At 46.2% G+C, this 12,857-nt stretch overlaps 1 protein-coding gene across 4 annotated transcripts in view; it reads left to right on the top strand.

Annotated features, from left to right (window-relative positions):
- Positions 1-12,857, top strand: part of LOC137334260 (contactin-4-like) — a 1,825,202-nt gene that overhangs the window by 1,659,807 nt on the left and 152,538 nt on the right. The gene's annotated exons all lie outside the window — the stretch shown is intronic.

The raw sequence follows: 12,857 nt of genomic DNA, 5'->3' as shown, positions 1-12,857 counted from the left end.
CAAACGTTTGTCGAGTGCCAGTCTCGACATCCCTGACGGACAGGCACTCAAGGGTGCGGCTCAGCTCCAGCGACTCCTGCTCCACGTTTGTGAGGATGACTATCTGTTGCGGACCCCCTCAGGTCCTCGCCCTTTCCCGTGCATTTTGCGCTCTCTTCTCCAATAAGGGGAGAAAGTACAGACGCATGAGTGAGTGATGATGATGTGGCCAACCGATGAATGCATTGGTTTGGGTGAGGCTGACCATTGAAAGAGATGCATCAGAGGGTGAGTATGAGACAGAGCCATGGCGTCGTATGAGGATTGGGTTGAGTGGTAGTGATGAAGTGAGGAAGTGCAGGTAAGTTGAGGATGAGCTTTGAGTGGGTGTAAGGAATGATGTGATAGAGTCGTGTTGGCAGTGCAGAATGAGTTGGGGGGGTGGGGGCGGTGATGTGGAAGATGGAATGTAGGAGAATGAGTAAGTGTACTCACTTTGGCTGACCCAGTTAGGTCATTGAAGCGCTTCCTGCACTGGATCCAGGTACAGGAGATGTTACTGCTGCTGGTGACCTCCTCTGCCACCTCGAGCCAGGCCTTCTTGGTGGCAGAGGCAGGCTGCTTCCTCCCGTCTGCCGGGTAGAACACATCTCTCCTCCTCCTCACTCCTTCCAGTAGCACCTGGAACGAGGCATCACTAAATCTAGGAGCAGCCTTTCCCCTGTGCTGCTCCATTTTGTTCTCTAGGTTTTTGCTCCAGGAGCAGCCGTTGGAGGACTGCCCTTTTAAATAGGGCTCCTCCAGCTGACAGCCTGTGATGCAGGTGCGCAGTCTGCCCGCTGCGCAGCTTTCGGACGGCAAACCCGGAAGCCATGTTAAGTAGCTCCAATTTACCTACGATCACGTGGAGAATGGACAGATTTTATTGGGCGGGTGACCCACGTTCCCAATTGCCCCCCCCCCCCCCGCTGCCATCCCGCCTCCCCGCTAATATCGGGGCCTGTATCTCTCTCTAATTCTAAAATCAGATGCAATTAAAAGTAAGATCCTTGTATCTTATGGAAGCATCAGCCAAATAAATATACAAGCTTTCAACAGGAGAGCAGTCATCAGATCCAATTGACAGTAGCAGCTTTTAACTGGCAAAAGAAAATATTACAATACAATGGAATAAATCCCATGGTGATTCAAGTTGAACTGATCACATTGTACACAATGACAAAGTTTCAAGTGTGTAATTTGGTCAGGTTCTTGAGCTCTCTTGTCATACCCATTAACACAGGGTATATCATTTATTTTTAAAAAGTGCTGAGAAATGTCAGTTCTTTATGACTGGTTTTGTTTTGGAAGTTAAATTTAGTGGAGCCAATACTGTGTGATATATGGTGTTGCTTTGAAGTATGGCTGGCGATAACAGTGGCCTTGCTCGATGACATCAATGGTATTACGTGGAACCTTTTTTTTGAAGGGTGAGACTCTCTTTTTAAGGTCATTATATTTCCTCCCTCCTCCTTTCCGTTCGTCCCCTGTGTTGTGCACCATTCCTGCTCAAAGTTGCTCTATAAACAGCCGCCAGGAGTTGTGTAGGTATTACTCTTACTCTGATTCTCCTTCCATTTCTTTGGGAAGAGATTAAGTCTCTGCTCAATATCTTCTCAAGCTAGTGATTTCTAAGATTGGTGTGTGGGAATCTCAGATACATATCCAAATTCTGTCCCTCTGTGGTCTTCGTTCTCCAGCATTCTCTGCATTCAGAAGTAAAGTGTCATATTATTGAATAAAGAAGTGTACCAATACAAGTCTGATGAAGCAAACAAGGAGAAATGTGTTTTTGTAACACTTACGTAGTCCCAAAAGCATTCTCTGCAAAAATAACCAAATCAAGCCCAAACTGTACTCCAGCCATAATGGAAACTGAAAGTTTGTGTCACTCTAAGTATAATTAAGGTTACGAAGCAATAAACAGCAATCTATCATTTCATATGGATCAGAACAAGAATTCAAATTGCGTCTCATTCTGCATTCCTATGGTTATCAATGGTAGCTCTGTAATTATAACTAGCAACGGGAGCTCTGATGACAATGTAGACAAATCTTGCTGTAACAGATCCACTTGTCTAGGAATTAACTACATCGATTCCAGCTTGCTAGATCTACATTGCTTTGGCTTGCACTTGCTGCGTACTTGGTCATGCAAGTGGAAAAGCCAATCTCATGAGAACCAGGCTAGTTATTCCTGACTGGAAAAGACTCACTTGGACGGGACTGCTGTCAATCATCTGAATAAGAGCCGGCATCCTTTCTGCTCCTGGATGCTTATCGATGCACTGAAATGGAAATGAGAGTTTTAATATCAACTAGGATATGGGACCAAAATATCTACTTGGAGCAAAGTAAGAGGCCAAATGAATGAACAGAAAATGTGTGCATTCAAAATGAATTGTCAGAACATTTGTTTATAAATTTAAAGTTAACTTGTGCACTTTATAAGTTATGGTAATGTATTTTAACTTGTGGTTTAGCACATAGTAATTGTATCTCAGTGTGCCTTGAGCTGTCAAAGTTGAAGTCTCCCATTTTGATTTTTGCATATGAATTGGGTGCAAAAGTGAAGAATCTGGATTCAGTTGCATGAGATCTATCCGGGTGGGACAGCAAACAACATGCAGAAAGCACTGATCAAAGTTCAATAATAGGACTTTAATGAAATTGTACAAACTTTGCATTGACCACTGACTGCACAAATTCACATATCTGACAATAGGGCCTATAGTCTATATTTGGTTTTTAGTGCAGCACTTTTAGGATAAGCCAACCAAAATAAAATATGACTACAAGTAAATGTTGGATGAAATCAACCATGAAATCCATAGTTTAGTGTTATTTCATAAATGTAACTGTGCTGCCTCATTTGTCACGCTTCATTTCAAAGGAAAGTTAGTTATTTTTCAAATTGCTCTCCACACATGAGATGTGTCTAATGGGATCTTGGTGATGTTAATGTTAAATGAAGTGATATCTCTGTTTCAAAAAGCACTCGAGGAATTGTACATGTCTCAACATGATTGCAAAGTAAGGCACTAATTAAAGGAGTCACGAGGCATAAGCCTTTGTGCCATTGTCTTATGATGCAAGAAAATAGGTCCATTTTCTCATTTACTTTAGTCTGATTTTATAATGTGTTCTTGGCCTGTTGCAATATCTTAATCTCATCATGAAGAAGCAGACAATTGATATAGATTATCACTGTTTATGAATAAAAGCTGGACCTTTGCAAGGCGAAATCTTCATGGAAAAGTACATTGATTGCACATAGTGGGGGTTATATTGGATAATCCCCAAAAACGGGCGCAGGGATCATGGTGCGAGATTAACCTGCGCTTGTTCGTTGAGATGCAGGCAGCACGTAACATTCGTGCTGCCTGATGATTTAAATTATTGCTGCGTGCAGCCAGTGCTACCTGTGCTGTCAATTAGCTGCACGCATCAGCAGGGGGCCCCGATATGGAGAGTGGCTAGCAGTACTTAAAGGCAGCCTGCACCTCTTAAAGGGGAGGTGCACTGTGGCTGCAGGAAGTGGTATAAGAAATAACTCTTGGGCTCTGATAGTTGGAAGAATGGCCGCGCCTGCGAGAGAGCGTACACCAAGGTTCTCGGATAGTGCACCAGAGGCCTTGGTGGAAGAGGTGGTCAGAGGGAAGGGCATCCTAAATCCGAAGGGGAGCAGGAGGCCCTGCAGACATATGCTCAAGAGGCAATGGGAGGAAGTAGCGAACGAGGTCAATGCCAGGAGCACAGCACCAAGAACATGGATGCAGTGCAGGAAGAAGTTCAATGATTGGATACGAGTGGTCAAGGTGAGTGAGTTCAAGTTTCAAGTGGCATATCATACCAACTGCACCAATAACCTTATCCACTGCTCCATACACTACACCCCCCCGTCACACACCTACCAACAAACTCTTTCAATCAGTACTCAACCGTTCAAATCATATGCTTTACCTCACCCTCACACATTGCTACTGTTGCAAACCGTGCACCCACAACTCTCAGGTCACACACACAGGCAGCCATTCAACCATGACAGCCACATCACCCAAACATCCTGCAGGACACTCACTGACACACTTCCCTTTTTCTTGCAAGAGAAGGTAGCGCATAACAGTAGGCAGCAGGAATAAACTGGAGGACAGACGCGCCTAAATTTTCTAATTCCCATGGAGGAGACAGTGCTGGCCATCATTGGAAGGGCCATCACTGAGGCTGTGGCCACTGGCAGTGCTGGAGATATCGATGACGAGGGTCTCTGTATACCGAATCCTCCTTCTCACTTCCCACTTGTCCCTTATCCCACAATCTTTTCTGACTCACGTGCTGCTGATGGTGTGAGCACAAACTTTCTCCTCTCCCCTCACCACAACTCAACCCGTGTCCCTTTCTCATTTCAGATACCCAAGAACTGGAACCTGCTCAGTCAGAGGAGGCAGAGGAAGATGACAGCGATGATGAAGAGACACCATCACTCGATCTTACACTTGCAGCCACCAGCTCAGATCCGTCACTGCGCTTGGTTTAAAGGCTAGGATAGAGGAGGGATCTGCACGTGGTGAGACACCGGGCACAAGTGCGCAGGAGCTAGAGGGGGGTGGGGAAAGGATGCCTCAGGTGCCAGCTCGCTGGAGGGTGAGGTCGCACACTAATTCTGCTGCTAAGAAGTCAGATGAGGACTTCAATGGCCCAGGCTACAGAAGAAGGCTGATGGGCGTACACAGCCAAATGCTTGGTGCACTGGGAAGCCTGCCAGAAAGCCTGCGCACAATGTCAAGGAGCATGGAGGAGTCCAGCTGTAACTTGACACTGGGCTTTGCGCAGAGCTTGGAGCCCATCCTTTCCCACATGGAATGGGTGGTCACCTCTATCAGCACACCTATGGAACCCACCATGATACAGCGTCTGATGACCAATGTCACCGCTTCCATTGCAGCACAAACATCTGCCATCCAAGGTCTGACTGCTGCCTTACAAGCTCATACAGCTGCTATCATGGCTCTGGGTATCACTGCTGAAAGGGGCTTTCAGGTTGTCACAGCAGTCCAGCAATCTGTTCTCCAGCAGATCACCAGGATTGCTGAGGTGCAGTCCTGGGAGATTGGCAGTGGCACCATGGAAGATGAACCTGCTGTCCTCAGGATGACAGCGTTCCTGCTCCCACCCCTGCCATTCCTCCAGTGCCATGCTGTTGCCTGACAGCCATCCGGCCCAGACTGCTGCAGCCTAGGCCGAGGTGGTGCACTCTGAAGCCGGGCTATCTCGGCCCAGATCTGCTCGAGGTCGTCCTCCAAGGCCATTTGCACTCTTTTCAATTGAAGGTCAGCAGCCTTCCACCACCCATGCTCCAGCCACTGGAGATGCACCTCGTATGAGCACTAGGAAAGGTAAAGGCACACAAACAACAGGCACAAGGGTGAATAGTCTCATTTTATTTGTATAATTTCATGTGTTCAGTTATAAATGTTTTTATTTTTGCGATGAGCTGAGGGAGGAAACTGTGTAATCATAAGGAGGACGATTTGATGGTCATGTGAGAGAGGAAAGGTAAAGAGTGTGGGACTGTTGGTGAATGGGGAGTGTAATAAATTGAATAGCCAGGTGGTGAAGGATAGAATACAAGAGCCTGATCTTCAGTTGCTTCCAAGCCTTTATTCACAGAGATCCATATTACGCCCACCCTAGATCAGCTCTTTTATAAATGGATACGAGAATTCCCAATTGATACGCACCACCTGATTACAATTAACACTAATTGATAACAGAGAGGTGTCATTGAGGTTACTGGTTTTGCTCATTAATAATCTGATCACGCAGAGCCCTGGCAGACAGGCCCTGTCTATCTTGTAGCCTCACTGCCTCTTCCTCCACTTCTTGCTGCACTTCCTCCTCCATCTCTTCCTCCTCTTCCTCTGCCTGCTGCTCAGGTTCTCGCCTGATAGGTGGTGGGAGGGGTTGTTCCCTCATAAGGGCGAGGTTGTTCTGCATGCAGCATACGACGACAGATCTTGACACCCGCTGGGTTGAGTACTGCAGGGCTCCTCCAGAGTGGTCCAGGCAGCGGAAGCATTGCTTGAGGACACCTATGATGTGCTCTATAATGTTCCGTGTGGCTCTCATTGTATGCCTACTATGCACGTGTGCGTGCGTTCCGGACCGGAGTCATGAGCCACTTCACGAGGGGATAACCCTTGTCACCCAGTAGCCAGCCTTTGACTTGCCGTGCTGGTCGAAATATAGGTGGCATGTTAGACTGCCGCAGGATGAAGGAATCATGACTGCTGCCAGGGTAGTGGGCATTAACCTGCATGATGCGCTGCACATGGTAACACACCAGCTGCACATTGAGGGAGTGGGAGTCCTTTCTGTTCATGAGTATGGCTGAGTTTAGATGTGGAACACGCATGGCAATATGCGTGCAGTCATTGGCACCCTGAACCATGCGGAAGCCTGCAATGCGAGCAAACCCTCGTGCTCACTCCTGCTGCTTGTCTCTGATGAGAGGGAATGAGATTAAACTGTATCTGAGTACGTACAGAGCCTCAGTGACATCCCTTATACAGCAGTGCACTGCAAACTGCGAGATGTTGCTTATATCTCCAGCAGCAGCCTGAAAGGAGCCAGAGGCATAAAAATTAACCACCACAGTTACCGTGACAGCCACAGGCAATGTTGTCCTTGCCTTGCTCGAAGGCTGCAGCAATTGACAAATCTCAGTCACGACCTCTTTCATGTACTGTAGCCATCTGGTGCACTGGTCGTTGCTGAAGTTGAGGTAAAAGAATTGGTCCCTGAAGGCCCTCGTTGGATATGGCCTCCTGCTGCTCCTCCTCCTCCTTCTTCTAGCAGCTTGTTCTTCCCTGCTTGGCCTCTCTTAATTCTTCCCGTCATGTTCAATTCCCAGAGGAAACCCGAACAGGCCACCCATGTCTGGAAGCAACTTTTTTCAGGACAATATTTTAAATGCCACTCTCAGTACTGCAAGACCAGCCAGACCACTCTTTATAGAGTATTGCAACTTTAGCCAAGTATAGGAAGCTTCCAGAAACACGTCCAATTGCACCAGCAGCCAGAATAAATAATCCAGCAACTAACATGTAACTCTAGCATGATCCCTTTAAATAGTGCTGGGGGGTGTCCTTCATGCCGTCTAAGTCCTGTTCAGCTGTGCAAGGTTAGGACAGTGCATTGGCTGGAGCTTGGAGTTCCAAAATGTTGCCGGCTGCTTCAAATCAGCGTTGCACACTGATTCGCGTCATGATCTCCGTACTCCACATGCTCCCGGCAGCCATTCGGAATAAGAAAAGGATGCTCAGCCGAATTGAAGGACACCCCTCTCGTACCTTAAATCTCCCCCCATTTTAGCATCCAACTGCGTTCTGAACAACAGTGTTTTTGTCTCAATGATCCTGCCTAGTGGATTATTCCAAATATTTGTCACTGTGAGCAACAAAGTGCAACCTGGACACTACCTGGCTATATTACACAAGTTAGATTTGGATGAAGAAATCATTTCAGCCCATTTGATCTCATCCTTCCAGAATACCAATCCTACAATTTTCCCATTACAACTTTAACAACTTCTTGAACAAGCAGTCAGGACCTCAGTTTAACATTTCTTTTTGCCTTGGGCCCGATTTTAGCAGGACTGCGGGTTCTCGGCGGATGGGCTAGCGGGCGCGTGGGTAACGCGCCCGGTGAAATTAGTGGGTTTCCCGCGCGATCGTAGCAGGCAAACCACTAATTGGATCCACTTACCTGCTCCTCCGGGTTCCCCGCTGCTGATCTGCGCGTCGGGCGGGCTGCACATGCGCAGTAAGATCTGTCAGCTGGAGGCGCTCTATTTAAAGGGGCAGTCCTCCACTGACAGATGCTGCAACCAATAGCAAAGATGACTGCATGGAGCAGACCAGGGGGAAGGCTGCTCCCAGTTTAGTGATGCCTCACCCCAGGTATCAATACATGGGGTGAGGAGGAGGGGGAGGACAGAGATCTTCCACCCGGCGGGCGGGAGGAAGCGGCCCGCCTCCGCCACCAGGAAGGCCTGGCTCGAGGTGGCAGAGGGGGTCACCTGCGCCACCAACATATCGCCCACCTGCACACAGTGCAGGAGGCGGTCCAATGACCTCAGTAGGTCAGCCACAGTGAGTACACGTAGTCTTTCCCCTACACTCCGTCTGCCACATCACTGCCCCCACCCCACATCTCCTTCGGCACTGCCAACACTACTCTGTCACATCACCACTCATACCCACTCAAACCCCATCCTCATCTTACCTGCACCTACTCACCTCGCGAGTACTCACCCCGCCACTACCACGCAACCCAATCCTCATACAATCTAATGGCTCTATCCCATACTCACCCTCTCGTGCATCTCTCTCACGGCCAGCCTCACTCAACCTGCCACCACCTGTGTTGCAGCCACAGGGCATGCATCACATATGTGCAGTAGGCAGCGTAAGGCAAACGTGTCGTGAGCATGAAGGGGATGCACAAGGGTGTTTGAGGGTTTGTCATGGTTGTTACTTATATTGAATTTCAGAACAACTCACATCGCACATTATATTGGCACCACTACTGCCATGTCTTTGCGAATCCTGTCCGGTTTGTGCAATAATGCCCGCTCCTGGGTATCACTATGAGGACCCACCACTGATGCCACCCATTGTGTCACTGCAGAGTGGGTGTAGGTGTATTTGCGGGGCTCTTCTGCGCAGACGACTGAAAGACATCGGCGATGTCCCCGGTTGCACCCTGGAAGGCTGCGGAGGAGAAGTTCGGGAGGGCAGTGGTGACTTTGACAGCGACAGGTAGGAAGATGGTGCAAGGGCCAGCCAGGAGCAGCTCGGCATGAAAGAGGCTGCAGATGTCCACGGCTACATGTCGAGTGACTCTGAGCCTCCGTGTACACTGCTGCTCAGAGAGGCCCAGGAGGCTGAGCCTCGGTCTGTGGACCCTGTGGCGAGGGTAGTGCCCTCTGCGACGCATCTCTCTCTGCGGTAGCCCTCCTTCCTGCTGTACAGGTGGATGTGTCACAGCACTCTGTTGTGGAGCTCCACGTGTCAGAAGTGGAAGGCGTGGATGGCGAGGCTGGTGAGGCTGGTGATGCTGTTCGCCCTCCGAGGAGGTCATGACTGCAGCTACGGCGGCCCCCATCCGCAAGATGTACATCTGAGGGGGTCCGCAAGGTAGGTACATGTCTCCGGACCCCGGGGTAAGTGTGCAGGTTGCTGACTTTGACCGTCAGGAGGAGGGTGGTGGAGGCCAAACTTTGTCCCAAGTGACAGAGTGGCCTCCTGAAATGGGTGAGGGTCTCCCCACCACCCCCCCTACCTGTCAAATGGACCTTTGCAGCTGCCACAGGCTGACAGCTGCAACACGTCCATTTGAGCTGGGAGTGTTTCCCCCAGTGTGGGAAACAGTCCCATGTTGTTCAAAAATCCCACATAGTCCCTTAATCAGGTCAGTTAATGACCTGAAATACCTAACTAAATATTGTCAAGTGGCATCCCGCTGGCTTTAATTGCCTGCGGGATTCCCACCAGCGGGGGCTGCGCGCGCACGCCGGCGCGTCAGCGGGGAACCCAGAAGTGGGCGGGATCGAGGCGGAATCCGGTCCCGCTCCTGGATTTCACGATTTTCGGGGCCCCCCCACCGAGAACGCACCCGATAGCGGGTGGTAAAATCGAGCCCCTTGTATTAGTTTGTGCAATTAGGAATATCACGGCCAAAGGTGACTAATGCTTGCAGAAATTGTAAAGTACTGTGTTGTTAATCAAAGTATAATTCTGAAGTTAGAAATGTAATTCTACAATGAATGTTGAAGAATCTTAATGTATTGCGGAAGTCTCCTCAATTCACAGTGCAGATTTACTAGCACCGTCAATACGCCCATAACATACTTGTCATCAAGTGTTAGCTCCCAACAGCCTCATGAGCATGCTTGATGTCTCACAAGGGTCTGTGCTGGGGCCTCAACTATTCATTGTTTGTTAATGACCTGGATAACACAATAGAGAGCCATATATCCAAGTTTGTCGATGACACAAAGATTGGTGGCATGGTAAGTAGTGTGGACAGGAGCTTAAAATTACAAGAAGACATTGATAAATTAAGTGAGTGGGCAAAACTGTGGCAGATGGATTTCAATGCAGGTAAGTGTGAGGTCATCCATTTTGGACCAAAAAAGGATCGATCTGAGTATTTTTAAATGGTGAAAAGCTAGGAACAGTGGAGGTCCAAAGAGATTTAGGAGTCCATGCACACAGATCACTAAAATGTAGTAGTCAGGTGCAAAAATTAATCAAAAAGGCGAATGGAATGTTAGCCTTTATAATTAGAGGGCTAGAATATAAAGAAGGGGGGGAATTTTGTTACAGCTATACAAAGCCCTGGTTAGACCACATCTGGAGCACTGTGTACAGTTCTGGGCACCGCACCTTAGGAAGGATATATTGGCCTTGGAAGGAGTGCAGCGCAGATTCACCAGAATGTTACCGGGGCTCCAAGAGTTAGATTATGAGGAGAGATTACATAAACTAGGCTTGTATTCCCTGGAATATAGAAAGTTAAGAGGTGATTTGATTGAGGTTTTTAGGATTTTGAAAGGAATTGATAGAGTCGATAGAGAGAAACCTTTTCTGCTGGTGGGGAAGTCTAAGACAAGGAGACATGATCTTAAAATCAGAACCAGGCCATTCAGGAGAGAAGTTAGGAAACACTTCTTCACACCAAGAATGATAGAAGTGTGGAACTCTCTCCCACAAAAAGCAGTCGATGCAAGCTCAATTAATAATTTTAAATCTGAGATCGATAGATTTTTGCTAGCCAAGGGTATTAAGGGATATGGAGCCAACAGCGGGTGGATGGAGTTAGGCTGAAGATTAGCCAAGATCTCGAGGGGCTGAATGGCCTACTCCTATTCCCATGTTCTTAGCACTTGAAGGGTAAAAGTAACTTTCTGTATGATAATTGTAATAATGGATCCATCCCTATTAATCTGATTAATAACTCATACAAAATGGATATCATTCTTGTCGTGGAATATTAGATTGACATAGAAAAGGCACTCATACTCTGCAAGGCTTTAATTTAGACCTTTAGGACACAACCCTTGGAATAAAATTAATTTCAGTTGGCAGAATTTGGGTATAGTTGGCATATTCAAATAAGCTTTAAACTAGGCGTAATTCTAGTGTATAACATGTTGTACAGTAATACAATTCATACCATAGGAAAATATTTCCTCTTTATTTGTTCCACCCTTGAAGTTTTAAAGAGCATCTAATTACAACAAGCAGCATATAATTACAATAAACTTTCCAGAAGGTTGAGTTTGGAAGGCATACAAAAACACATTGTAAGGGTACTGTGTTGTATGGCTTTTCTGTCATAGAGGTAGCCATTAGAAACACGTGCTACAAAAGCAGTTTTGGTGCTGTATATCAGAGTATTAGAGTGAGCTGCTGGTATGTATATAAAATTATAATGTGCAGCAATTACTTGCCTAGAAATCTTTAATATTTCTTATGGATTTCTCCTCCCAATCCAAATACCTTACCCTACTTCCAATCAGTTTTATTACATGTTCTTTCTTCACCTTTAGCTGTAATCTTTTAAATATTTCTCTGGATTTGTGTTCTGCTGCAATTCTTTTGTACTTCTCAAGGTTTCATGTTTTCAGCCCTGAAAGCTGCACTAAATATGAGGTAACCCTCCTCAGTGGACTTTCTGGCTAAATATGTTCAATGTATATTTATAATTTGATCATTTTATTTCCCATGACCTATTAATATCTCCTGCTGTTTTCCCCTGTGATTTGCTGCCTGTGCAAGGCAGTATGCACATCTACCCAAATATAGAAACCATCTAATAGACTGCAGTTCGAGTGAGAAAGGAGGTAAAATGAGATAAAGTCAAAATGCAAATGTTGCTGAGAATTGCTCTGTTGGTTTATTATGTGTTGAGATCATGGTTTGGTAGAAATATTTATGGCTATAAACAAGTGCATTTAATACAATCTAATTTCACTAAGACAAAACAGCTTTCGGCATCACATACTGAACCTGGGCCCATCCGTGTACTATTACTTGCAGTTGTAGTAATCTGTTTACAGTCAGCATTTAGTGAAATCTATTTTCATCCATAGTTATAAATCCATTGTAATGAATTGAAGTACAAGAACTGAATTCCATCCTTTGGTTTATACAAGTACTATAAACAGAATAGCTTATCTGTTTCAAGGGGGAGGAATTGATGGAAAGCATGAGACAGAAAAAAGCCAATGGACCTTCCACATTCCTATTTTTGCGAAGATTGTTTAATTTCTAACCACCAAGCATCCTTCAATTCTGCTTATTAAATATTATTCCTGGAAAGGCATGTGCTTCTAACAAGACTGAGTCGAAAATTAAACCAAGTTAGACATTTTCCTCTACAGCCCAGTATTATTTTTACAGTGCATTGGATTCTGCTGCAACTCCCTTTTGTCAGGATTATTATTTGTGTCAAATTTCTAAATCACACTGACCTGCCTCCACAGTGCATATGTCATGTATATAAAGTCTAAGTCTGGGCTTTAATAGATTTTGCCTATATGATGTCCATGAGATGAAACATTTCCTCTCCTACATTTTCCAAACCCTCTGTGTTTAATGGCATGCACTGTTGTATGAGCAATGAGATTTAGATGCTTTCAACATGAATATAACCAGCTAAAATTCTGGCCAAAACAACTTGAAGTGCAACATCTGATTTTTATTATTAATACACATTGTTGTGCAAAAAATGATGTTTTGCAAAGTCTGTAATAAGATCAAAAACCAGCT

This window comes from Heptranchias perlo, chromosome 17, assembly GCF_035084215.1.
Source record: "Heptranchias perlo isolate sHepPer1 chromosome 17, sHepPer1.hap1, whole genome shotgun sequence".
NCBI classification, from domain to species: Eukaryota; Metazoa; Chordata; class Chondrichthyes; order Hexanchiformes; family Hexanchidae; genus Heptranchias; species Heptranchias perlo.
Note: the sequence above shows the minus strand (reverse complement) of the source record. Positions and strands in the feature narration are given on the sequence as shown.